General features: G+C 36.4%; 1 long non-coding RNA gene across 1 annotated transcript; it reads right to left on the reverse strand.

Annotated features, from left to right (window-relative positions):
* Nucleotides 1–486: 486 nt before the first annotated feature.
* On the reverse strand, nucleotides 487–26,838 carry LOC122225591. The gene is made up of 2 exons (XR_006205252.1): nucleotides 26,758–26,838; nucleotides 487–750 (listed from the first exon to the last, which is right to left on the reverse strand). It is a non-coding gene; the product is annotated as an uncharacterized LOC122225591 (long non-coding RNA).
* Between the last annotated feature and the right edge of the window lie 834 nt (nucleotides 26,839–27,672).

Below are 27,672 nucleotides of genomic sequence, written 5' to 3' on the forward strand. Positions count from 1 at the left end.
TATAGAAACTACAGTTCAGTGAAATTGAGGGTCTTGCCCAATGCCAATATCTCTTCAGGTCCAGTTTGGATAAGTAATGTCTTTCTCAACCGTATTTCACAATTTTTGCCTAATTTTCTTGGTTGCCATTAAAAATTTCATTGATCAATCCTTCCATAACTACATTTTAGAATTTTCATTTTATTATTTTTTTTAAATGTTTTTGATGTTTATTTATTTCTGAGAGAGAGACAGAGCACAAGCAGGGGAGGGGCAGGGAGAGAGCGAGACACAGAATCCAAAACAGGCTCTGGGATCCAAGCTGTCAGCACAGAGCCCAACACCGGGCTGGAACCTATGAACCATGAGATCATGACCTGAGCTGAAGTCAGACGATTAACCGACTGAGCCACCCATGGGCCCCCATTTGAGAATTTAAAATGTTGCATTGCTTTCCCTGGAGAGCCCTTTATTTTTTTCCATCTTAGACAATGCAAAAAGAAAAACAGGGAAAATATCAAAATAATATTTACTTAAATGGTTTCATGAGTACTGTGTTGGGATAAACACTATAAATACATTGCTTGGAGCCGCTGCTGTGTACCTAGGCGATCACATGAGACGGTACGGAAGTTTGTTTGGAAATGTTCTGTGTAGGAAGCTGGGGAGGGGAGGAGAGGGACGATGTGGGCTTTGTTTTGCTTTGTTCCCAGACTTCAAGTCTTCAGCAGTCTCTCTGCTAATCAGCACGAAGGAGCCCACGAATCAGTACTGTCAACAGAAAAATCATCAGCTTTAAAAACAAGCATGAGGTCCCTGAATGCTTTAAACTGCCTCTTACCTTCTGCTATCATGGGAGGGAACCAACTCCACTCAGAGCTGTAATAATCGGTACTTTCCTTGGAGGAGCAGATGGTCTGGATGGGCCCATTCACAAGGGTTAGGTATTGCTTCAAATTAAAACCACAGTCCTCTCTATCTGTTATACAATTTTTAACTGTGTCTTCTCCATTATGTTGTGGGCATGAAACTCAACAGCACTCACTGGTTTGTTTTCACAGGACATTAAAGTGTTCTAGGTGTGAAATTCTGTGCCTTGTGCCAAATGGAGTTAACTATGAACAGTGACACTTTTCACCCATTGAATTCAAGGGCTAAGCTTTTCCACACTCAAGATTTTTTTTTTTTCCAGTCAACTGACTTTTATTCAATAAATACAATTTTAAATCAGCTCTAATTTAAATCAAATCTTTCTAACTTGCTACAGTGTCCCTGAAATTCTTAAATAAGATATAAAAATGTGTTTTTGATTTGGGGTTTAACTCATGAACAGATTTTGTTTTTCTAGTTTGAACATTATGCCCTTCAGGCTTACATTCTTAATGTCTCTAGATTGGTATACTGGTTTAGCTCTTTAATTTGCTCTTTTTGGGTAGTTTCTTAAAGTATAACTGACATACAACAAACTACACATATTTAAAGGGAACAACTTAAGTGATTGACATAGGTACAAACTTGTGGCATCATCAGCGCAATCTCAAAAATGACATATCAGTCACGTGGAAAAACCTTCTGAAGTCCTTTCCGTTGCCTCTCCCCAGATTACCACCCATCCCCAGACAACTAGTGATTAACCTTTTGCAGTATACATGTGTTTTGGCTTGTGTCCTTTTGTTCAGCAAATTCATTTCAAAATTCATCCATGTTGTAGCGCATACTCCTTTTAATTTAATAGCTGAGAAGCATTCCATTGCATAAATATACCACAGCTTATATATCCATTCGCCAGACGATAGACACTTGGGTGGTTTCCGCTTCAGGCTTATTACAAATAAAGACGCTATGATCATTTGTGCATATACATTTTTAAATTTATTTATTTACATTAAAGTTAGTTAACAAACAGCGTAGTATTGGTTTCAGGAGCAGAACCGGGTGCTCATCCCGGCAAGTGCCCTCTTTACTCCTCATCACCCATTTCATCCATCCCCCACCCATGTCTTCTCCAACGACGCTCTGTTGGTTCTCTGTCATTTGTCAATGTATTTGCGTGAACATACGCTTTCATTTCTCTTGAGTCATATGTACAAGTGGAAAGGCTGGATCATGTGGCAAGTATATGTATAACATTTTAAGAGTCTACCAAGCGGCTTTTCAAAGTGACTGTGCCATTTTACATCATCAAAATAGTATATGCACATGCCTGTTTTTCCACATCTTTGTCAAAACTTGGTATGGTCATTCTTTCAAATGTTCAATATTTTAAAAGATGTGAACTTGTATTTCATGGCGGTTTTATTTTCATTTCCCTAAAAAGACTAATGATGGTAAACATTTCTAAGTACTCGTATCTCCACATTTTCTATTATGAAATGCCTGTCTATCTATTTTATTCATTTTTATTGAGCTGCTTGTATTTGCTCATTATTGTTTTGACATCTGGAGATTCTGGATTTAAATCCTTTATCAGACATGCTTTGCAAAGTTTCTCCAGTTTTGGTCAGTATTTTCATTCTCCTAACAATGTCGTTTGAAGGGCAGTCCTTAATTTTGATGAAGTCTGCTTTATCAGATTGTCTTTTTTTTTCTCTTTTATTGAGAGTGCTTTTGGTGTTGTATTCGAGAAAACTGGTCCTAAGTGAGGGTCTCTAAGTAGTTGCACTGTTGTCTTTTCATTCACATAATTATGTTGTCCGTGGCTGTTTTGTGTCGTGTTGGACATTTAGCAGGATCCCATTTAATGCCAGTCGCACCTTCTCCCCCTTAGAGTGACCAAATGTCTCCAGACATTTCTGAAAGTCCCCTGAGGGACAAAATCGCCCTTGTTGGAGAACCACCGGCTTAACCCAAGATCACATAATTTTTCTCCTACTTTCTTCAGGAAATTTTATAGTTTTCAGTTTTGAATTTATATAGATGATCCATTTTGAGGATTTCTGCATCTGGCGTGAAAAATGAATTCAAGTTCCTGGTTTTTTTGCACACGGATATTCAAATGTTCCAGCACCATTTGATTTAAAAAAATTCTTCAATCACTGAACTGTCTTTATACCTTTATAAAAAATAGCTCTCGTTATATTTGTCAGTTTATATCTGTGCTCAGTTGTATTCCATGGTTCTATTTGTCTGTCAACATCAATACCAAACTATCTTTATTACTGTAGCTTTACAATAACCTGAAATTATCTCATTACGAATGAGCTCCCTTAAGGGACATGAATCAACATTGTACCTAGGGATGTTTCATAAAGTTACATTATTATTTACTTCTGTTTTCATGTTAATGGGCTAATTTCAGAAACTTAAAGTTGACATGGGTAAGTTTAAAACTGGTAGGTTAGGGGATTGATATAGACAAGATATTTAAAGTTGGGCATGTATGTCAACACCCTTGAAAATACCTTTGCAATTACATGTTGATGTCACAGATGACCATGAGAAGATGACCATCCAAGTACCCGTGTATGAAAGGGACAGTTGCGCTGATGGATTATTGTCATCTCAGAAATCCTTCAGCATTGAAGAATGTGGTATCGGTGTAAGGCATACTGAAACCAAAACAACTGGGGGTTATGAAGATCCTAATTTCATGTGCATAATAACGCACATGTGCGTAATAGCCGTGGATAACATATTTCCCAGAGATATCATGAATCTACTTGATATTTTCTTTTCTTTTTAATGTTTATTTTATTTTTGAGAGTGAGACAGACATAACGTGAGTTGGGGGAAGGTCAGAGAGAGAGGGAGACACAGAATCCCAGGCAGGCTCCAGGCTCTGAGGTGTCAGCACAGAGCCCGACGCGGGGCTCAAACCCATGAACATTATGGACCTGAGCTGAAGTTGAACACTTTTCCAAATGGCCACCCAGGCACCCCAATCCACCTGATATTTTCTAAAGATGTTTCTGTATTCTGCTTAATCTACAGATTGAGTAACAAAATTATTTTGATTCCATCTTCATTGTGTTTTGGTTTCATGTTTAAGTCTTAATTAGAATTAAAGTGGAACTGAGGCTATTGAAGGTTTTTATCAATACCTACTGATATTTTCAAGACAAGCATATGAAAAGCTTTGATTTTGTCGAAATTTCTGTTCCTTCTTAATTCAATTTAGAATCTACACAATCCCCAATAAACATTTGGTTATATTTTTAAATTGAAGACATTTATTTTAGAATGATGGACTCTAAGTCAATGTAGTTTAAATCTGAGCACTCACATTTCATTTGAGAGGCAGAACTCAATACTGGGCACTGAAATGATGGAATTTTAGATGTCACTTCCATATTAGTGCTGGATGCTTTGCTTGAGTAAATGTAATTTAAAAATAAATCTGACTCTCATGAAAATGAAAGAAGTACTATTGAACTTTCCCTTATCACTTCACAAGCTCCTTGAGGTATTGTTCTTAAATATTTTAAGAAGGGTTATTAGTTTGTTCAAAAAATAGTTCATGGTGGATCCAGTGGAGAATTGCTTAGTATTCTTTTTTTAATGTAAGGCACTTGGTAAAATTTATTAGGATTCTTCTCAAGATTTAGAGCCAGAAGTTTTAAACAGAAAGAGACCTTAGGCTTTATCTAGTCCAATCTCTTCATTCTACAGATGACTAAGGTAAAAGAGTTCAAAATTGAATGATTAATTGGTAGCAGTTTGGTTTTTTTTTAATTTTTTTTTAACGTTTATTTATTTTTGAGACAGAGAGAGACAGAGCATGAACGGGGGAGGGGCAGAGAGAGAGGGAGACACAGAATCGGAAGCAGGTTCCAGGCTCTGAGCCGTCAGCCCAGAGCCCGACGCGGGGCTCGAACTCACGGACCGCGAGATCGTGACCTGAGCTGAAGTCGGCCGCTCAACTGACTGAGCCACCCAGGCGCCAATATCATTGATATTCTTATCGTTTGTTTTAATTTAGCCAGCAGGACCTCCTTTAGCCCAGCGAGAGTTTATATAAAGCCTGATATGTAATCTTTAAAAATGGGGCTACTTTTCTGAATAAATTATAGGATTCTTGCTCACTTAGGTTCCCTGTTGCTTTATGGCTGTCCTTGAGCCATTTATGGGGAGCCTAAAGAATCTTGGAATATAGTTTGAAAACCAAAATTGGGAGTCCTATTCTTTGGTTTTATGAACAAGGAATCTGTGACCCAAATTGGATAAGCAATTTCACCACAGAAAAAGAGCGAGAGTAAGTTCTTGTTCTATTCAATGACTTCTCATCCTATACATATTCTATGAAATTAGAGCACTCTCTGGATTATGTCGTATGTCAGAGTTTCTGGCAATGAGACAGATTTTTTAACTTGCATGTTCTTTAAATAGTTCATTATATTTTATAAGGTATACTTTTTTCAAAATCATGAAAGAATGTAGGTGAGTTAAAATTTAGGGGACCCCGGGTGTCACTCGATTGAGTACCCAACTTCGGCTCAGGTCACAATCTTATGGTTCATGGGTTTGAGCCCCATGTCAGGCTCTGTGCTGACAGCTTGGAGTCTGGAGCCTGCCTGGGATTCTGTGCCTCCCTCTCTCTCCTCCCTTCCCCTGCTCACACTGTCTCTCTCTCAAAAATAAACATGAAAAAAATATTTATAAAATAGGTTTGCATAATATGAATTTGTTGTGCAGAATTCCTGCTTTGGTGTTAAACCTAAAAGATAAATAACACCTTTCAAATCATTCACATTCAGCCCATTGCAGATAACTTTGCACATGAAGCTGAAAAGGTAACACACATGTGAACTTTGATACAGATGATTGTCAACTGACTCTACTGTCATTGACAATACAGCCAGTTATCCTTGGGACTTGTTCAGGACTGAAGAAATTCAATTCTGTCATTGGAACAGAAGCCTTGCCACATGGCTTCTACCCATTTTTCTCATTAATGACACATTTTCTCCCAAATGATATTCTAATGGTCCACATACAATATATAGAAGAGAGATAGTATAATAGTTATTGAGAGATGCTTATTTGAATTTATACCAAACATTTAAATTTTATAGTAACCAAGCAATTTAAATTTTTATAAGGTTCATATGGAACTGAGGCTCAAAAATAGCTGAGAAACATATATTACAAGTAATAGCCTGCAACAAGCATTTATCTTCCTCTCTGAGGCGATGCAGGATGACTCAGAAAGAAGTCTTGCTCTTAAGAAAGAAAAACAAAAAATACTGTAACCATTAAGTGTTCTACTTCTTCTTTAAAAAATCCCAAACAAACTGAGAACAAACTGAGGATTGATGGGGGGTGGGAGGGAGGGCAGGGTGGGAGGGAGGGCAGGATGGGTGATGGGTATTGAGGAGGGCACCTTTTGGGATGAGCACTGGGTGTTGTATGGAAACCAATTTGACAGTAAATTTCATATATTAAAAAATAAAATAAAAAATAAAAATAAAAAAAAATAAAAAAAAAAATAAAAGAAAAAAAAAAAATCCCAAACAAACAACATCTATTTTTTAAAATGCAGAGTACACTACACATACAGAAAATGCAAGAAAACGTGAAGTTGCAGGTTGATAAATCGTCACAATGAAAATATCCATGTCACCACCACCAAGATCAAGAGCTAGAAGTTTGCCAGTACCTTGAGACGCTTTCCTGTTGTGTCTTTCTCCTGTGCACTAAAGAAATTACAATCTTGATGTTCCTGGAAGCTATGTCACTGGCCCTCCGCCCCCCATGCCTACCGCCAATTTTTAGTTTAGGCACATCACATGTATCTCTTCACAATACACTTTAGTATTGTATGTATGCTTGCATTTATACATATTATACATAGAGAGGTATTTATTGCTGTATACGTGGAATCATTCAGTGTATTACTTTTCCTTTTCTTCCACCCAATATTTTCCTTGTGGAACCAATTGTGTCATTGGAGGTAGATATAGCCTATTCATTTTTATAATCTCTATATTATTATACTGCTGAATTAAGCATAATACGTCTGGCTTGGAATTCATGGTTTATTTTGTTGTTGTTGTTGTTGTTTTTGGGGTTTGTTTTGTTTTGTTTCATTTTTAGTCATTACAAGCAATAGTCTGATAAACATTCTTGTGTATGTCCCTCAGGGCATATCCTGATGTACTTCTGTTAGTTATGTACCTGGAGTGGAAGTGATGAATCTTAGCAAATTTGTATTTTAACGTATGTAGATGATGCCAAAGGATTTTCCAGAGGTGATACACATGGGTATGAAGGTTTCCATTTATGCACATATTGGCTAAAAGTTTACATTCTCAGTCTTTTGGGCTTAAGCACCCTCTTGCATATCTTACTGTGGATTAAGTTTGCAACTATACAATGCCTAATACTGTGGTCACAACATTTCTCAACATATTAGCACATTCTTTTTTTTAAGTTTTATTTATTTTGAGAGAGAGAGAGAGAGAGAGAGAGAGAGAGCGTGCACACACAAGTGGGGGAGGGGCAGAGAGAGAGGGAGAGAGAGAATACCAAGCAGGCTCCGCACTGTCAGCACAGAGCCTAATTTGGGGCTCAATCCCATGAACTGTGAGATCATGACCTGAGCTGAAATCAAGAGTCAGACGCTGAACTGACTGAGCTACCCAGGTGCCCCAACACACTAATAAATACTTAAAGGAGAGTTATTGCAATAGATACAAAATGTCAATATTCATATATGTTCATAATAAAGACTCTCTGCATATATGTTCATGATAAAGACTCTCTGTAAGCAAGGACTAGATGACACATATTTAGATCTTATAAAGGCAATACACAATTTGTGAAATGTTGGAAAGTTTCTTTTTTTGAAAACAGAACTGTATTAGGGACCATCACTTCAACCATCATACTGAAAGTACCAGCAAGTGAACAAATATAAGAAAATAAATAAATGGCATAATAAGAGTAATAAAAATAGTAAAGCAAACATTATTCATAGATGACATAATTGTAAACATAATAATTCCAAAATCTACAAATAGATTTTTAGGAAGTTTTGCAAAATAGTTTGATACGGGAAAAATCAAAAGAAAAAGAAATAGTTGTTTTAAATGAAAACTGATTTTAAATAAAACTTAAATAAAATTTTAAATGTATCATTTTAAAATCTTGATATAAGGGGCTGGAACAGAGGAAGGGACAAATAGAGTACAGAGAATTTTTAAAGTAGTAAATCTACTCCGCATATTGTAATAGTGGACATTACATGTCATTATACATTAGTTCAAACCCATAGAATGTACAGCACCAAGAATGAACCCTAATATAAACTTCAGACTTTGGTAATAATGATGTGTCAGTGCAGTTCATCAACTGTAACAAATTTACCACCCTTGTGCAGGATGTTGATAATGAGGGAGGTTATGTGTTGGGAGGGTGGGGGTGTGAAGGTGGTAAATGGTAACTCTACTTTCTGCTCAATTTTGCTATGAACCTAAAACTGCTCTGAAAATTAAAGTTTATTTTAAAAATATTGACAAGGGTGCCTGGGTGGCTCAGTCGGTTGAGTGGCCAACTTCGGCTCAGGTCATGATCTCAAAGTCCGTGAGTTAGAGCCCCGCATCGGGCTCTGTGCTGGCAGCTCAGAGCCTGGAGCCTGTTTCAGATTCTGTGTCTCCCTCTCTCTGACCCTCCCCTGTTCATGCTCTGTCTCTCCCCGTCTCAAAAATAAATAAAATGTTAAAAAAATTTGTAAAAAAAAAAAAAATATTGACAAATACAAGATATCTAGAAAAGAATGACAAAACATTACATATGTTGCAAATTTTATATATAATAACTTATACATGTGTAAATATAAATTATTTGTAAATATAAATTATATAAATATAAATACAATAATTTATATATAAAATTTATAAATTTTATCATTTTAAAAATCTAGAAAAATGTTATTTTCATGGACTAAATAGATACATAAATGAGAGTCCTACTAATAATAATCTGTAATTTCATGTTTTACTATCATGAATATTTTGTCCATAGATAGCGACAAAAACTCTGACATTGATATGGAAAATTACAATGAGGAAAGAATCACTGAGGAACTATTAAAGAAAATAACAAGAGATGTAAAGACTTACCTAAAAACCACATTATGTAAGAAATATTGGGTTTGGTGCAAGGGCAGAGAAACAGATGAAGAGAAAAGGTGAAATTACAGAACTGTCTATAAATGGATCCTTAAATTATGAAAAAAATGGCACAACAGATTCATAGGGAAAGAATAATTACTGAATTAAAATAATGTTGCATGGCCATTTGGCAATCCATACAAGAAAATTATACAAATAAAAACAAATAAAATACACACACACAAAGACTTTTGTCTCACACCATACACTAAGTCAGTTCCAGAGAATTTTTGGTTAAGTATGCAAAGTAATCATTAAGCTTCTAAAAGTTAATAAAAGCAAAAGTGAGAGCTGGAGTAGTTATACTAATATCAGACAAAATAGGCTTGAAGACAAAGAAAAATGCTACTTGATACAAAAAAAAGAGGTATTTCATGATAAATGGGTTAATCATGAAGTCACACAATTATGAACATGTATACAAATAACAGCATAGCCCAAAAATATGTAAAGGAAAAACTGACAAATCTGATACAAAAACAGACTTTTCAACAATAATTATTGGAAACCTCATTATCACAATTTGGATAATCCATAGAACAAACAGAAGATTACAAAAGAAATAGAAGACTGGATTATCACTGTCACACAAATTGTAACACTCCAGCCACCAAGAGCAGAATATACTACTTTCTCAAGTGCACAAGGAACATATCCAAGGCAGACCATGTATTAGGTCACAACACAAGACGTCTTAACAAATTTAAAAGGAGTGAAATCAGAGACACAGTGTTCTCAAAAACACAAAAACCACAAAGGGATGATGTTAGAAATCAGAAAAAGGAATTAGGAAAATTCACAAGATTGTGGAAATTAAAGAACACACTACTAAAGAACTAATGTCGGGGGGGGGGGGAGAAATTACAAAACACTTCCAAGAAAATAAATGAAAACAAAGACAGAAACAAAACATACAAAAAAGTTATGGGATACACCAAAAAGAGTGTTTACAGGGAATTTTATAGCAAAAAGAAGATAGATCTCAAGTCAATATTGTAATGTTTTACCATAAAATAACAACAAAATAAGAGCAAGCTAAATTCTTAACCACAGACTAAAATTATTAAAACCAGAAATGAAAAGTAAAAATCATTTTTAATCTCACAGAAAGTTAAAAAAATAATAAATAAAAGACCACTACAAATGACTGCAAGTCAACAAATGAAATGGACAAGTTCCTAAAAAGACCCAAACTACTGAAATGAACTAAGAAAATTTAAAGGATCTATTGCAAAGACAACAATTAGTAAAGCAAAACAAAACAAAGCAAAAAATTCCATAAAGTCCACTGCAGGCCTACATGGATGCACTAGTGAGTCCTACCAAATGTTCAAAAAAGAATTAATACCAGTACTTCAAAACTCCAAACATCAGGGAAGAGAGGCCATGTCACAAGATATCCTATGATGACAGTATTGCTGTGGGATCAAAGCAGGATAAAAACCTTTCAGCAAAATAAAAGTAATGCCAGTATCTTCTAGGCATATAGGCACAAAACTCTTCAACAAAATACTAGCAACTCAGATCCAGCCACATATAAAAGACGATTAAACATTATAACCAACTGAGATTTGTTCCAAGAATAAAGGTTTGTTCAACAAACAAAAATTAATCAATGTAACACATCATACAGAATAAAGAACAAAAAACCATATATCCTCCTAATGGATGCAAAAAGGCATTTAACACAATCTAATACTCATGTTAAAATACTCAACAGACTAGAAAGAAAAGGGAACTTATTCTACCTGAGAAAATATCTACATAAATTTACATATATCATTACACTTAATGATAAAAGATGATATATTTACCCCAAGAACAAGACAAAAGCAAGATAAATAAAAATCAAGACAAGGATGTCCGTCTGACCATTTCTATTCAACACTGCACTGAAGGTTCTAGCAATGGGAAATTAGGTAAGAAAAATAAATATATAATAGGTGCTCAGATTGGCAAGGGATATCTAAAACTATTTTTATTTAAAGATGACACGAGGGGCGCCTGGGTGGCTCAGTTGGTTAAGCGACTGACTTTGGCTCAGGTCATGATCTCACAGTTTGTGGGTTCAAGCCCCGCATTGGGCTCTGTCCTGACAGCTCAGAGCCCGGTGCCTGCTTCAGATTCTGTCTCCCTCTCTCTCTGCCCTTCCCCAACTTGTGCTCTGTCTCTCAAAAATAAATAAACATTAAAAAATTAAAAAAAATAAAGATGACATGATTTTATATATATATATATAAATTTATATATATATATTTATATATATACATCTTTATATATAGATGTAGATAAATACGTATACATTTATATATATTATGTATATATATACATATATATATATATATACACACACACATATACATGTACATCTATCTATCTATCTATCTATCTATCTATCTATCTATCTATCTATGGGAGGAGGAGAGAGAGAGAGAAATCAGACCCCTTATCCATTCCTGATGGGAATGGTGCAACCACTTTGGAAAAATGTTTGATAGTTCCTGGAAAAGTTAGAGTTGTATGACTCAGAAATTCTACTCCTAATTATATACTTGAGAGAAGTGAAAATATACGTGCATACAAATGTTCACAGCAGGATTACTTACAACAGCTTGAAATGGAAACAGTCTGAAATGCCCATTAGTTGAGGATGAATGAACACAATTTGGTGTATCCATTCAATGGAATATAACTTAGCCATAAAAAGGAATGAAGTGCTTGTAAATGCTACAACATGGATGAACCTTGAGCACATTATTCTACATGAGAGAATCTGGGCACAAAAGACTAAAAATTACATGTGAAGTGTACAGAACATTAATGTGAAGTGTACAGAACAGGAAAATATCTAAGATGGCAAATGAAAGGTTTCCAGAGACTGAGGGAGAGAGAAGGGGACTGATTGCCGGTAGGTATGGGATTTCTTCTGGGGTGATGAAAACATTTTTAAATAAGATAATGGTGATATTTTCATAATTCTGTAAGTGTGCTAAAACCCACTAAATTTTATATCTTAAAAGATAAATTTTATGGTTTATGAAATACATCCTAGTTTTAAAATAAGCAAAAGTCTTCATGATGTCACAGAGGGAAAATTGGTTTTTTAACAGTACACATAAAGCACTATTCAGAAATATTGGTAAAATGAACTAACTAAAATTAAGAAAGTCTATTCATCAAAAACACAAATAAACCTTAAGTGTGGCTATTCTATTTGATTTATAATCGTACTCACATACTCCAGTTTTCCTTTCTTGTTCTTCCTGTTAAAGTGGGAGCTCCCTGAGGTCAGGTTTAATTTTGCTCATCACTTTCTACAACAATGTTGCACACAGTTTTCTCCACAGCTTTGCGTAACTTACATTTTGCTTTTTGTTTTGCTGACCTAAGTCTCAGTAACAAGTAGTTAAAAGCTTGATGCCTGTGAAACAATATGTTTTTAAAAATTATCTGAGGGGCGCCTGGGTGGCTCAGTCGGTTAAGCGTCCGACTTCAGCTCAGGTCATGATCTCGCGGTAGATGAGTTCAAGCCCCGCGTCGGGCTCTGGGCTGATGGCTCAGAGCCTGGAGCCTGCTTCCGATTCTGTGTCTCCCTCTCTCTCTGCCCCTCCCCCATTCATGCTCTGTCTCTGTCTGTCTCAAAAATAAATAAAACGTTAAAAAAAAAATTAAAAAAAAATTATCTGATCTAGAAAAGACCTCTCTGACCTCAGTCGTAGCAATTTCTTACTTGAAACATCCCCAAAGGCAACGGAATTAAAAGCAAAAATGAACTACTGGGACCTTATGAAGATAAAAAGCTTCTGCACAGCAAAGGAAACAACCAACAAAACTAAAAGGCAACCAACGGAATGGGAAAAGATATTTGCAAATGACATATCGGACAAAGGACTAGTATCCAAAATCTATAAAGAGCTCACCAAACTCCACACCTGAAAAACAAATAACCCAGTGAAGAAATGGGCAGAAAGCATGAATAGACACTTCTCTAAAGAAGACATCCGGATGGCCAACAGGCACATGAAAAGATGCTCAACGTCACTCCTCATCAGGGAAATACAAATCAAAACTACACTCAGATATCACCTCATGCCAGTCAGAGTGGCCAAAATGAACAAATCAGGAGACTATAGATGCTGGAGAAGATGCGGAGAAACGGGAACCCTCTTGCATTGTTGGTGGGAATGCAAACTGATGCAGCCACTCTGGAAAACAGTGTGGAGATTCCTCAAAAAATTAAAAATAGATCTACCCTATGACCCAGTAATAGCACTGCTAGGAATTTACCCAAGGGATACAGGAGTACTGATGCATAGGGGCACTTGTACCCCAATGTTTATAGCAGCACTCTCAACAATAGCCAAATTATGGAAAGAGCCTAAATGTCCATCCACTGATGAATGGATAAAGAAATTGTGGTTTATATACACAATGGAGTACTACGTGGCAATGAGAAAGAATGAAATATGGCCCTTTGTAGCAACGTGGATGGAACTGGAGAGTGTGATGCTAAGTGAAATAAGCCATACAGAGAAAGACAGATACCATATGTTTTCACTCTTATGTGGATCCTGAGAAACTTAACAGGAACCCGTGGGGGAGGAGAAGGAAAAAAAAGAGGTTAGAGTGGGAGAGAGCCAAAGCATAAGAGACTCTTAAAAACTGAGAACAAACTGAGGGTAGATGGGGGGGTGGGAGGGAGGGGAGGGTGGGTGATGTGTATTGAGGAGGGCACCTTTTGGGATGAGCACTGGGTGTTGTATGGAAACCAATTTTACAATAAATTTCATATATTGAAAAAAAATTATCTGGTCTATTCTTTTAGCTACTTTGCTAAAATGTGATGAATAGGATTCTATACTTTATGGTGAAACAACAAAAATGGGAAAAACTAAGTTGAGTCTTATGACTTTCTCTAAGCTTTTCTATGATGGTAGACTTGACTCTATATGTATACACATAGGTGAATGTAGACACTTATAGATACAGAAATGGAAGGTCTGTTTTTACTGTTTATCTTCTGCTCATTCATTTCCTCCTTAAAATCCTGTTTCTTATAAAAATCAAGTAACACATTGGCAATACACAGTATAGCTTCGGATTGGCAATTAGAAATGGGTTGGTAAACAGGAACAGATCAGTACTAATATTCACACACTAAACAATTGTTTCCAATTCATATTCAACATTACTGACCATTTACTGGTCTTCTCTAAGACATTTTGAACAAATGTAAGTTAATCCCTATTTGCATGCTATGAAAAAAGACTACTGGTTATGACAAACCATTAGGTGTTAGGTTTTTTGTGGGGTTTTTTTTTGATGTTTTTTTTTTGTTTTTTTTTTTTTTTTGATGTTTGAGAGACAGCGCCCAAGTAGGGAAGGTGCAGAGAGAGAGGGAGAGAGAGATTCCCAAGCAGGCTCCGCACTCAGTGCGGAGCTTGACCGGGGCTCCATATCACCACCATGAGATCAGGACCACGAGATCAGGACCATGAGCAGTTATCAAGAGTCAGATGCTTAACTGACTGAGCCACCACCCAGGTTTCTTAAGTGAACTACTCTAGGTTTGAATTTAAGACAAGTTTAGAAGTTTTAGTGTCAGGCTAAGGAAAATGTATACTGAAAGAGCCATTTTCTTGAAAGACTTGTATCAGCTTTTAAAGAGATTCAGTTATTTTTGGATAGTCAGATGAAAAGCATCATGCAAATTAAAATAATCCTAGTACTGAAATTTTTATTTACTTTCATTATTTAAACTTTGAAATTCTATAATATTGTGAGTATTACTTGAATACAGGCAACCTTCTAACTGATGTTAGAAATATCAGTATCAAGGGCTCAACACTGAGTATCACTAATAGTACAGAAGTCATCATATGTTGAAAAGCCAAAGAAACAAATACTCTCAGTCATTCTTTGCTGTCTCAAACTTCTAACCCAGGGCAAAGTGCCAGCTGTATTTCCAGCTCAGGGTTACTAATGATTCGTAAGATTTCCATTTACTCTTTTAACCAGAGACTGATAATATCACTAATGAAATGTCCTGCACAGCTGTACCTGAACTACTCAATATGGCTTCTGGTTTTCTAGCCAACTTCCCAAAGAACTCCAGAACTTATCCTAGTTCCAGTGGTTCCCCTTAGGCCTCTGTACTCTGTTTCTAAGATAGGATGGCCAATGTGTCAGCACAGAGACCTGGTGATTTAAGAAGGGGATATCAGTTTTAATATGTGTTGACTTTTTGTTTTTCTGTTTGAATCAAGCTCTTAATGTTTACATACACTGTGGTGTGTTAGACAATTAAATTTTCCAAACTTCACTTTATTATGTGTGAAGATTATACGTCAGATTTATTATCTGTTTCTTAATTTCTGTGAGGCTTGTTAGCAAAACTCTATTATGTCTGACTGACTCCCTGATGTCAAGAAGCCATTGTTGTTGAAATATTTCACAGAAAAATTAGCCAACAAATCATTCAAATGGCTTTGCTATGCAGGAAAAATAGAATGAGATATAAAATATTTTTTAGAATACAATTAAAAATAATATAGACATTTTAAAACAACCATTCAAGTCCCATACAAAGAAACTGTTTATGAAGAAAACAACAGTTTCCAAGTCCTCATTGTCCCATTTGGGCAATTTTTCTTCTCTTTTCTCCACCAGTGCTTAGTGAACTAGTTCATTAGATTGAGGACTGGATATTGCCAGTTTAAGAGCACACAAAAATTCCAAGGAACGATCTTAGGTGATTTCTGTCTCAAGTGCCCTTAAGCCAAAAAATTAAAGTCCTGAAATGAGGTCTTGCCAGCCACTGGTTTTTATGCAAGTTTCAGTACATGAGTGGGTAACTGAACATTTCTAGAATGAGAAGGCTTCCAGCAAACTTCCTCATTTTTACTTTTCATTCCATATTTTCTGAGATAACCTACCACTGTATTATGCAAAATAATGAGAATAGTAACAATGTCAAGGAAAACAATACTGATGCATGTTTTGAAGATGCTGAAAGCATGGGAGAAAATATGTTCGGAATTAGCATAATATTCTTGTGTTTTTCTGAAAATGCTTGCATTAAAAACACAGCTTAGTGTCTCCTATAACTTTTTAATACAAATGCTTATCTATCTTTTTGTTTTTATTAGTGTGATTCATATCAGACAGTCTTGGCTAAGGGCCTAGATACTTTGTTCACAGTGGTTTTTATATTAACAATATGAGTAAAACAGAAGAAGAGTGAAAATTCACAAGTGGATAATCTAGACAAACAGCTGTTCCTTTTCCCCTCACAACAGAAACAGGGGCTATTCGAAGCCAGAATGCTTTATGGTAAAAAGCAACAACATATGCTTACAAAGAAATAAAATATCCTAAAAAAAATAATAATTTTCTTGGGTGTTTAAAGTTTAAGTCCTCTGTAAATACATATTTTAAGCCTAGCAGTTTCAATACACAAGAAGATGCAAAGTTCCTTTATTGGGATAAGCAGGCACCGGATTTCCCGAGCATCCCGTTCTTTCTATTTGCCCCAAATACAGTGCAACACCTCTTATTTTGGCTGATGACTTTAATTCATTGTTTGAGATATGACAAATGAGAGAACCTAATGAAAAAACGCTGTGCATATATATTTTAAGGTATGAGTCACATCTGAAATATAACGTGAGAGCTTTTTTAAAAAAAAAAAAATTACTCCTGATTAAGAACGCCAATCTCAAAGAATATACTGTGACTCACCAACCACTGAACTAGAGATGTCAGCCCCAGCCACAATGTCTCTTGAACTATTTTAAATTGGAAAGAAAGGAGAAACTTTTTGTAGAATTACATCAGTGTTGACTAGCTTTATATGTGAACTATCAGGATTCTGAAAATGGAAATTCTGATGTAACAATGATAGTGTCATTCATATTATATATCCTTTACGAGAGAGAAGATATTGGAGCAGGGGTCTGTAAACATTATGATGCAGTCATGTCCGAGAAGTGAAATGAAAATCATGGTTGACCATTATAGCTAGAATTTAGCTCAAATATCACTTGGGGGAAAGGTTTTCAAAACTGCCTTCAAAGGCTATGAATAGGGAATCTCCTTTCCCTTCGTTTAACAGATAAGAGTGTGGAATGAAGCCAAGCAGAAATGGTAGCAACACTGTCCAAGTGCAGGCATTTGCCTTTGTCCTCTAAAGAAAATTTAAACAGATCTGTGGTCCTTGCTCATAAAAGGTACGTAATAAATATTTTATTCATCGTTAGCTTCAGCTTAGAAAAATACACATTTGCCCAAAATTGTCCCCAGATTATGAAACAGCTTCTATCTGTGATAATAAACTAACGGAAAAGAGTCTGTTGAAAATCAAAGGCTGCTTGTGATTCTATAACTTCAGACGGAAAAACACAGAAGTTTTGTTGTTGTTGTTTTCTATGTGTAAAGCAAAGTGCTTGATTGTAGAATACAGAGAGGCAGAAGGGATAAGTGTTGAGACACTCCAGGAGAGGCTGGCTTTTTAAATTGAAGTTCTGTTAGAGAATATCTTAATCTCAAGATGTCCCAGTTATTCAGTTATTTCTGCATAAACTTCCCATCTTAGTGAATTTTAGCAATCAGTGTATTGGGGGTAACTATTATGACATAAGCAATTCTAGGTTTTCCCATCATTTGAAATCTAATCAACACCCTTTCACAAGGTACCTACATTGTATAATAACATTGGAGACACGTAGACTTTTTCCTTCAACATTCATTCTTATGCCCTTCTTCCTTTGCAATGGAACTCCTGAAGCCATCTGCTTAACTGATAGGTGATCACATTCCCCTTGGATGTGATTGACTTACCATGGAAATGTGACCATATCAAGCAGTAAGTCATGGGCCAAGTGTGTAACTGGCTTTGGGAAAGGGATCCTCACCGATTAAAAGAGATCCATAAGAAGAGAAAGGAAGGCTCCTTTCTTTTGTTGGATGTTATAGACCTACACACGCCACCTAGAACTTTGCAGGATTCTTTCCAACAGGAGGGGACTCACAAAAGACAAAGGCAACAGCACTGATCGTAGGAGACTAAAATGAAGAACTTGCATTCTTGGTGATGACACTGGGTGACTGAATTAACCAACACTGTAGGCAATCTGCCTTAGGTCTTCCTAAATGTAAAAATAAGTCTTCAGGGCATCTGGGTGGCTCAGCTGGTTAAGCATCAGACTTTGGGTCAGGTCGTGATCTCGCCGTTTGTGAGTTCAAGCCCCGTATCGGGCTCTGTGCTGACAGCTCGGAGCCTGGAGCCTGCTTCGGATTCTGTGCCTCCCTCTCTCTCTATGCCCCCTTCTCCTACTCTGTCTTTCAAAAATAAATAAAAATGTTTAAAAAAGTAAGACTTCTCATTGTTTAAGCAATTTGAGTTTAGAATTTTTGTTACTTAAACTTACGGCATCTGAAGTGATAGTGATTTAGCAATCAACCACTGTTAGACTATTTCTGTTCAGTTTTTCCAGCTTATATTTTAGGGAAAAATACTCCTCAGCACACTGCTTGCAAGGATTGTAGCTTTTAAATGGCCATGGTGGTAAAATTCCCATTTTCTCTTTTATGTTGATTTTCCCTGTGCACATTGAAACATATACAAAATGTTCCTATAACTAAACCCAGCCTTTCTGAATGCAGTGTTTCTTGGAACAGTACATATATTGTGGATCTAGAATCATGTGTTTCTGTTACCTAAAGAGACTTTTATGATATATCACAGAAAAAATACTGACTCAGAAAATAATTAAAAATGCCTCATCTTATGTAAGGTGTCCTGCCAGTAGGATACTTTCTGGAAAACAATCTCATGCCATATCAGGCTTTCATGTTTCTAGTGGCTGTTTAGGTAATATATTGATGATTGAGGAGGAAGAGCATATACCATTTTACAGAACTTGGGGAATTCTAGGAAATACCAACTCATTACATTGTAAGGAAGTTTTTAAATTGCCTGTGTGTAAACAAAGATGTCTAGACAGAGGAGAAGAGAGAGTTGCTGCTTAAGAGAACAGAAATAGACATGCACTAATCATTTAAGCGTAAATTCCATGCAAATGGTCACTTTAGCAACTCACCCCTATTTTAATATTTTAAGCCAGTTACTTTTGTGGACATTCAAGAGACTATTAAATGACTTTCATCACAGTATATTGGAGATAATTAAAGGATGGCATATTGCAGATAACTGAACATGTGGCTGCAATCGGAATACTCAAAAAGAAACCACAAACAAAACATGCCTTAATCGTGAGAATTTGAACATCTAATCTATATTTGCACAGAGCTGTGTATACAAGCTGTTCAAATGCAGCTTCTAAGTTTAATAATGCCTTAGGAAAGTGGGGGGAAACACATACACATTTAAATAGGTCACTGATTCTAATGGTTTAAGAGAGACAATTGTCATACAATATATTCTTGTACCTATTTTGGCCTGAGTATTAGCCTTAGGTCTCTCCCTCCCATTTCTCTCTTCCTCCCTTCTCCCAGATTTTTTTCTCTCCTTGAATCTCACCAAAGGAAGTAGCCCTATTATAACAGTCTTTTTCTCATAATGACGCATGGAAATGATTTTTCTGTACTTAATGAGATAACTAAGTTTTTATTTTTAATTCACAGATGTCAGAATATATAAAACATACACCAATCCACCCCACCCCATTACACCATCTAGACAGGGCTATACATTTGGAATACATTAATTTGGGAAATATTATGTAGCCCTCTAAATTCTAACATTTCCACTATTTAAAAGACATCCTTGCATTTGAATTTAATTATGACTAAAATATAAAACACCTAGAAATCCCAAGGCATAAACCCAGGTAATTTAGCTGGCATGCCTAAGTCAACACTCCTACACAGCATGTAGGATGTAATCATCTTACTTGGAGTACTTTGACTTGAAAGGTTTTACTCCTACGACAAGCCCAATTGATTCTCTGTCCTAACTGTGTTCAAGGCAGATCACCTAGATCGCAGCTGCGTCAATCAAAGCTGGCTGTGTTTTTTCTTCTTTTAAAATATCTGGACAGGTTTTAATAGAATCTTTAGATAATGTATATCCTAAATAAAGCTTTCTTGTGAGCCTTTGTTGTCTCAAAACAACTTGGAAATTATTGGTTCTCTTACATGTCTGTTGAGCACCTATAAGATAGGATCTGTGGTCCTAGGCTAGGGCCTGAAACACACATGCAAGTAACTGATACAATAAAATATGGCCTGTCTGGCATGGTGGGTAAAAGTAATGCTTTGTTTGATGTTGGCAATCTTGGATTGAGTCAGCATTGTGTTGCTAATTTAATAGCTTAACCTTCATTTTTTTTTCATTTCTTTTTAAAGACAAAAAACCAAGACACGTGTTTGTACTTAAGACTCTGAGTGTAAAATGCTTAGCAATTTTTAAGCAATGCTTAATATGGTGTCTGTCACAGAGCAGGACTCAGTGATCCACTAGTTACTAAGACTACTCGCAGTTCTATCATTGAGGGAGGTAACAAAGACAAAGGGAAAAGAAGGCAGGATATACATCTCCCCCCCCCCCCCCCCCCATCTGGACTACAGCTGTGCCAGAGATCAAGGGAGGCTCTTCAGAGGAGGGAGCAGACTTTTGAGCAGCTCTTTTGTTTCACAACTGGAACAACTCTAGAATCTGCTAATTGTTCTGCTTCCTATGTAACATTCTTTGTTATTTATAGACAAAACATTACAGGCTTTTATCTACCCATCAATTATCTTTGCTAAGACACGAATGAAAGTTTGGCCATTATAGGGTTTGGAGGCAATTTGCTTACAGAAGTTATTTTCCATGCTGTTTTATATTTCCGAATAGCCATGCATGATTCCACACTTAGTTTAGAAAACCGTATATAAGAACATATAAATAGAATAATTTTCTGGAATCAGATGGCCCTTAACACCTCTTTTTCAGTTGGCAAAGGCTTCCAACCACATTTTAAAGAGCATGGCATTTATGTCCTATATGATTTGGCCAAATTTATGATTATGTGTAATCTTCCTCAATTGAATTATGAAGCAGTAACTTCTTTCACGTAACCCAGTACTCTCTACCATTCTCTAAATATGATTGAATTAAAAATATTATGTTTATTTACTCTTTAAGAATGAGAGAGAGCATGAGTTGGGGGAGGGGAGCAGAGAAAGAGGGAGACACAGAGTCCGAAGCAGGCTCCAGGCTCTGAGCTGTCATCTCACAGAACATGAGATCATGACCTGAGCTGGAAGTCGGATGCCTAACCGACTGAGCCACCCAGGCGCCCCATGAATTTTTTTTTTAAGGCAAGCACAAAGTTACTTTTGTAAAATAAAGGACACTACAAACGATTATGGCACAGGAAATTTTTTTATTTTTTTATTATTTTAGAATAGTTTTAAGTTCACAGTAAAATTAAACAGAAGGCAAAGATTTCCCAGATACCCCCTCCCTCATGCACACACAGCTTCCCCCATTATCAACATCCCAAACCAGTGCAGTACATTTGTTGTAACCGATGAACCTACCCAGACCCATCACAGTCACCCAGAGTCTATAGTTTACATTAGGGGTCACTCCTGCTGTTGGACAGTCTGTGGGTTCAGACACATTTATAATGACATTTATCCACCACTGTAGTATCAAATAGGGTGGTTTCACTGCCCTAAAAGTCCTTTATGCAATGCCTATTTACCTCTCCTTCCCTTCTAACTAGAGATAACCACTGTCTTCTTATTTGGGATATATGGATAGTGTCTCCATATTTTACTGTCCTCATATTTTTCAGAAAGTCATAGAGTTGGAATCATACAGTATGTAGAGTTTTCAGATTGGTTTCTTTCACTTAGTAATAGGCATTTAAGGTTCTTCCATGTCTTTTAATCCCTTAATAGCTCATTTATTTTTAGCACTGAAAAATAGTCCATTGTCTAGATGGACCATTGTTTACTTATCCACTCATCCACTGAAGAACATTTTGGTTGCTTCCAAGTTTTGGCAATTATGAATAAAGTTGCTATAACCACCCATGTGCAGGTTTTTGTGTAGACATAAGTTTTCCACTTTTTGGGTAAGCCAAGGGGATGTGATTGCTAGATCATATAGTAAGAGTATATTTAGTTTTGTAAGAACCCAAGGAACTGTCTTCCAAAATGGCTGTACCATTTTGCATTCCCACCAGCAGTGAATGAGAGCTCCTGTTGCCCAGATGCTCATCAACATTTAGTGTTGTCAGTGTTTAGGATTTTGGCTGTTCTAATAGGTATATAGTAGTATCTCATTGTTATTTTAATTTACATCTTTCTGATGTAAGGCATCCTTTCATATGCTTATTTGCCATCTGTATATCTTCTTTTTGTCAAAGACTGAAAAGGGCTTTGGCCCAGTTTTGATTAGGTTGTTTATTTTCCTATTGTTGAGTTTTAAGAGTTCTTTGTATGCTTTGGATAACTGTCCTTTATCAGATGTGTCTGTGGCAAATGTTTCCTCCCAGTCTGTAGTTTGACTTTTCATTCCCTTGTCTTTTATAGAGCAGACGTTTTTAATTTTAATGAATTCCCCCTTACCAATGCTTTCTTTCATGGGTCATGCCTTTGATGTTTTATCTAAAAAGTCATCATCAGCTCAAGGTCATCTAGATTTTCTCTTATGTATCTTCTAGGACTTGCATAGTTTAGTACTATGATTATTTTGAGCATTAATCTGTGTGAAAGGTATAAGATCTGTGACTAGCTTTTTTTTTCTTTTTTTTGGCCTATAGATGTCCCTTGTTCTAGCGTCACTGGTTGAAAAGACTGTCTTTACTGTGTTTGCTTTTGCTCTTTGTCAATGATCAGTTGGCCATATTTATGTGGGTGTATTTCTGGGCACTCTATTCTGTTCAAATTAAATATATATCACCAATACCAATTAAATATATATCACCAATTCATTACTATGGCTTTATAGAAAGTTTTGAAATCAGGAAGTCAGTCCTGTAACTTTTTGTATTTCCTTGTTACCCTTTTTTTGTTTGTTTTTAAATAACGATATTACTGTTCTCTCTCTCTTTTCCTGGCTACTGGTTTATTGATTTTCTTGGTCTTTTTAAAGAACCAGCTTTTGGTTTAAGTGATTTTCTATACTGATTTTCTGTTTTCACTTTCATTGGTTTCTGCACTAATTTTTGTTTTATTTATTTTCTTCTGTTATTTTGGATTGAACTCACTCATTTTCCTAAAGTAGATGCTAAGATTTTGTTTTGTTTTTTGCTTTTAATTTTTTATTTTATTTTTTAATTTACATCCAAGTTAGTTAGCATATAGTGCAACAATAATTTCAGGGGTAGATTCCTTAGTTCCCCTTACCCATTTAGACCATCCCCCCTCCCACAACCCCTCCAGCAACCCTCTGTTTGTTCTCCATGTTTATGAGTCTCGTATGTTTTGTGTCCCTCCCTGTTTTTATATTATTTTTGCTTCCCTTCTCTTGTGTTCATCTGTTCTGTGTCTTTTAAAGTCCTCATATGAGTGAAGTCATATGAAATTTATCTTTCTCTGACTGATTTCACTTAGTATGATACCCTCTAGTTCCATCCACATAGTTGCAAATGGCAAGATTTCATTCTTTTTGATTGCCGAGTCATATTCCATTGTGTGTGTGTGTATACATACACACCACATCTTCTTTATCCGTTCATCCATCAATGGACATTTGGGCTCTTTCCATACTTTGGCTGTTGTTGATAGTGCTGCTATAAACTTTGGGGTGCATGGGCCCCTTCAAACCAACATACCTGTGCCCCTTGGATAAATACCTAGTGGTACAATTGCTGGGTTGTAGGGTAGTTCTATTTTTAATTTTTGAGGAACCTCCATACTGTTTTCCAGAGTGGCTGCACCAGTTTGCATTCCCACCAAAAATGCAAAAGAGATCCTCTTTCTCTGCATCCTCCCCAACATCTGTTGTTGCCTGAGTTGCTAATGTCAGCCATTCTGACAGATGTAAGGTGGTATCTCATTGTGGTTTTGATTTGTATTTCCCTGATGATGAGTGATGTTGAACATTTTTTCAGGTGTCGGTTGGCCATCTGGATGTCTTCTTTGGAGAAGTGTCTATTCATGTCTTTTGCCCATTTCTTCACTGGATTATTTGTTTTTTGGGTGTTGAGTTGATCAGTTCTTTAGAGATTTTGGATACTAACCCTTTATCTGGTATGTCATTTGCAAACACCTTCTCCCATTCTGTCAGTTGCCTTTTTGTTTTGCTGATTGTTTCCTTCACTATGTAGAAGCTTTTTATCTTGATGAGGTCCCAATAGTTCATTTTTGCTTTTGTTTGCCTTTGGAGACTACTGAGTAAGAAGTTGCTGCAGCCAAGATCAAAGAGGTTTTTGCCTGCTTTCTCCTCGAGGATTTTGATAGCTTCCTGTCTTACATTTAGGTCTTTCATACATTTGGGTTCATCTTTGTGTCTGGTGTAAGAGAGTGGTCCAGGTTCATTTTTCTGTATGTCGCTGTCCAGTTTTCCCAGCACCACTTGCTGAAGAGACTGTCTTTATTCCACTGAATATTCTTTCCTGCTTTGTCAAAGACTAGTTGGCCATATGTTTGTTGGTCCATTTTTGGGTTCTCTATTCTGTTCCATTGATCTGAGTGTCTGTTTTTGTGTTGGTAGCATACTGTCTTAATGATCACAGCTTTGTAGTACAGCTTGAAGTCTGGGATTGTGATGCCTCCTGCTTTGGTTTTTTTTCAAGATTGCTTTGGCTATTCTGGGTCTTTTCTGGTTCCTTACAAATTTTAGGATTGTTTGTTCTAGCTCTGTGAGGAATGATGGTGTTATTTTGATAGGAATTGCATTGACTATGTAGATTGCTTTAGGTAGTATTGACATTTTAACAATATTTGTTCTTCCTGTGAGTATGGAATATTTTCCCATTTTTTTGTGTTGTCTTCATTTTCTTTCTTAAGCTTTCTACAGTTTTCAGTGCATAGATTTTTCACCTCTTTGGCTGGATTTATTCCTAGGTATTTTATGGGTTTTGGTGCAATTGTAAATGGGATCAATTCCTTGATTTCTTCTCCTATTGCTTCATTATTGGTGTATAGAAATGCAACAGATTTCTGTATATTGATTTTATACCCTGCAACTTTGCTGAATTCATGAATCAGTTCTAGCAGTTTTCTGGTGGAATCTTTTGGGTTTTCCATATAGAGCATCATGTCATCTGCAAACAGTGAAAGCTTGACCACTTCCTGGCCAATCTGGAGGCCTTTTATTTCTTTGTGTTGTCTGATCGCTGAGGCTAAGACTTCCAATACTATGTTGAAAAACAGTGGTGAGAGTGTACATTCCTGTCTTGTTCCTGACCTTAGGGGGAAAGCTTTCAGTTTTCCCCATTGAGGATGACATTAGCGTTGGGTCTTTCATATATGGCTTTTTGGTTTGTTTGTGTTAGATCTTTCTTTTCATCTAAAATAGTCATCCAATGCTAAAAACCTTCCTCTTTGCACTGCTTTCACTGCATCACTAAATCTGCACCACAAATTTTGATAAGTTGCACTTAAATTTATATTTAAGGTTACATACATTAAATTTTCTTGGAGATTTTTTTCTTGGCCAATGTGCTGTTGGAGAGTATGTTGTTTAATTTCTTAAGCTTTTGGGGATTTTGCAGCTATCTTTCTGCTATTATCTTACTGAATTACATTGTGGTCTAAGAGTAGACAATGTAGGATTTCCTTTATTAGAAATTTATTAAGGTGTGCTTTATGGCCCAGAATGTTCCAGCTTAGGAAGAATTTTTAATCAGTTATTGGATGAAATAGTCTACAGATATCCAATATATCCAGTTGATGGGTTTTTTTTTAATGTTTATTTATTTTTGAGACAGAGGGAGACAGAGCGCCAGTTGGGGAGAGGCAGAGAGAGAGGGAGACATAGAATCCAAAACAGGCTCCAGGCTCTGAGGTGTCAGCACAGAGCCCGATTGGGGGCTCAAACCCCACGAACCAAGAGATCACAACCCGAGCCAAAGTTGGACGCTTAACCGACTGAGCCCCCCAGGTGCCCCAATTGATGGTGTTCTGGAAGGTGGATCCTAACTGTTCCATCACAAGAAAACAATCCACATTTTTGTATCTATATGATACGATGAATACTAACTAAGCTTATTGTGGTGATCATTTTATAGTATATGTAAGTCAAATCACTACACTTACACAGTGCTGCATGCCAATTTTATCTCAATACAATTGGAAAACGAACAAAATGCCCTTGTTGGTTAAAGTTTTTCCAGATTGTTAATTAAGTTAAATTGGTTAATGGCGTTGCTCAAGTTTTCTTTTTTCTTTGTCTGTGTCTTTCTGAGTTTCTGAGAATTATTGGTGAAGACAGAATAGATATGCAAAATATTTACTGTGAATAACACCTATGAAAGATACAGCGGGGGTGGGATGGGAGCAGATGGGAAGATTCTCTAGAATGCAGTATAGCTCTGCTAGTCAGCTTAGGAGGGAAAGAAGAAAAAGAAGGCAGATTGGGCAGGATGTGACCTGGATCCTTTTACAACTCTGGGGAAGCCTAGTCCTGGAACAGTGCTTGTCCACACCTGTACTCTGGTCTATAATGTGCCTCTGGCAGAAAGCCAGGGTGGATTTTATGGCTTACCTTGCTCTGCTCCCTTCTCTCAGGGATGCTACACCTGTCCTTCCTGTTGTCCAACATCTGAAAAAGTGGTTTCATTTATTTTCTTCTGCTTTCTAGTTTTGTAAGGGGAGAGGTTAAATCTTTCTGTTATTCTATCATGACCAGAATACGAATTTTGACTTTTGGTCAGGTAAATATTGGATCAAATTAAATGTCCATAACTAGAGAAATAGTTTTAAACTTTTGTGGTGCAAACTTCGGAATTACAGACACTTATAATAATAAAATAAAGCTTACATATAATTGCACTTATCTGTTCTCAAGGATTTAATGTGAAAGAAGCAGGTGTATAATGTAAATATAATGCACATATACTAATATATAAACTATAAATGCCACATGTTCACAAGTATAAATATATGCATGTATATATTTGAATACTTATCTGGAAGGATATACAAAATTGTAGAGAGTGCTGGGATTGGGTGGAAAAAGTCATAGAAGGTTTTAAAAAGAGAATTTTTAAGTTTTGCATTACATACATTGATATTTTATAATGTAAGAATTCCTGAATTCTTTGTGAGAATTTAAAAGTAAAACAGATTGGGGCGCCTGGGTGGCTCAGCTGGTTGGGTGACTGACTTTGGCTCAGGTCATGATCTCGCAGTTTGTGAGTTCGAGCCCTGCATCGGGCTCTGTGCTGACAGCTCAGCTTCGGATTCTGTGTCTCCCCCTCTCTCTACCCCTCCCTGCTCACGCTTTGTGTCTCTCTGTTTCTCAATAATAAATAAATGTTAAAAAAATTTTTTTGAAGTAAAACATCATCTATTCATTGGAACAACTTTGTGGTTAAAACTGAAGGGACCATCTGTTACTGTTAACAATTTGAAAGGTATGACTGAGGCACAGTCCAACAATCATTTCTACAGTTTATGA

The sequence above is a fragment of the Panthera leo genome, chromosome B4, assembly GCF_018350215.1.
Source record: "Panthera leo isolate Ple1 chromosome B4, P.leo_Ple1_pat1.1, whole genome shotgun sequence".
In the NCBI taxonomy this organism is placed as follows: Eukaryota; Metazoa; Chordata; class Mammalia; order Carnivora; family Felidae; genus Panthera; species Panthera leo.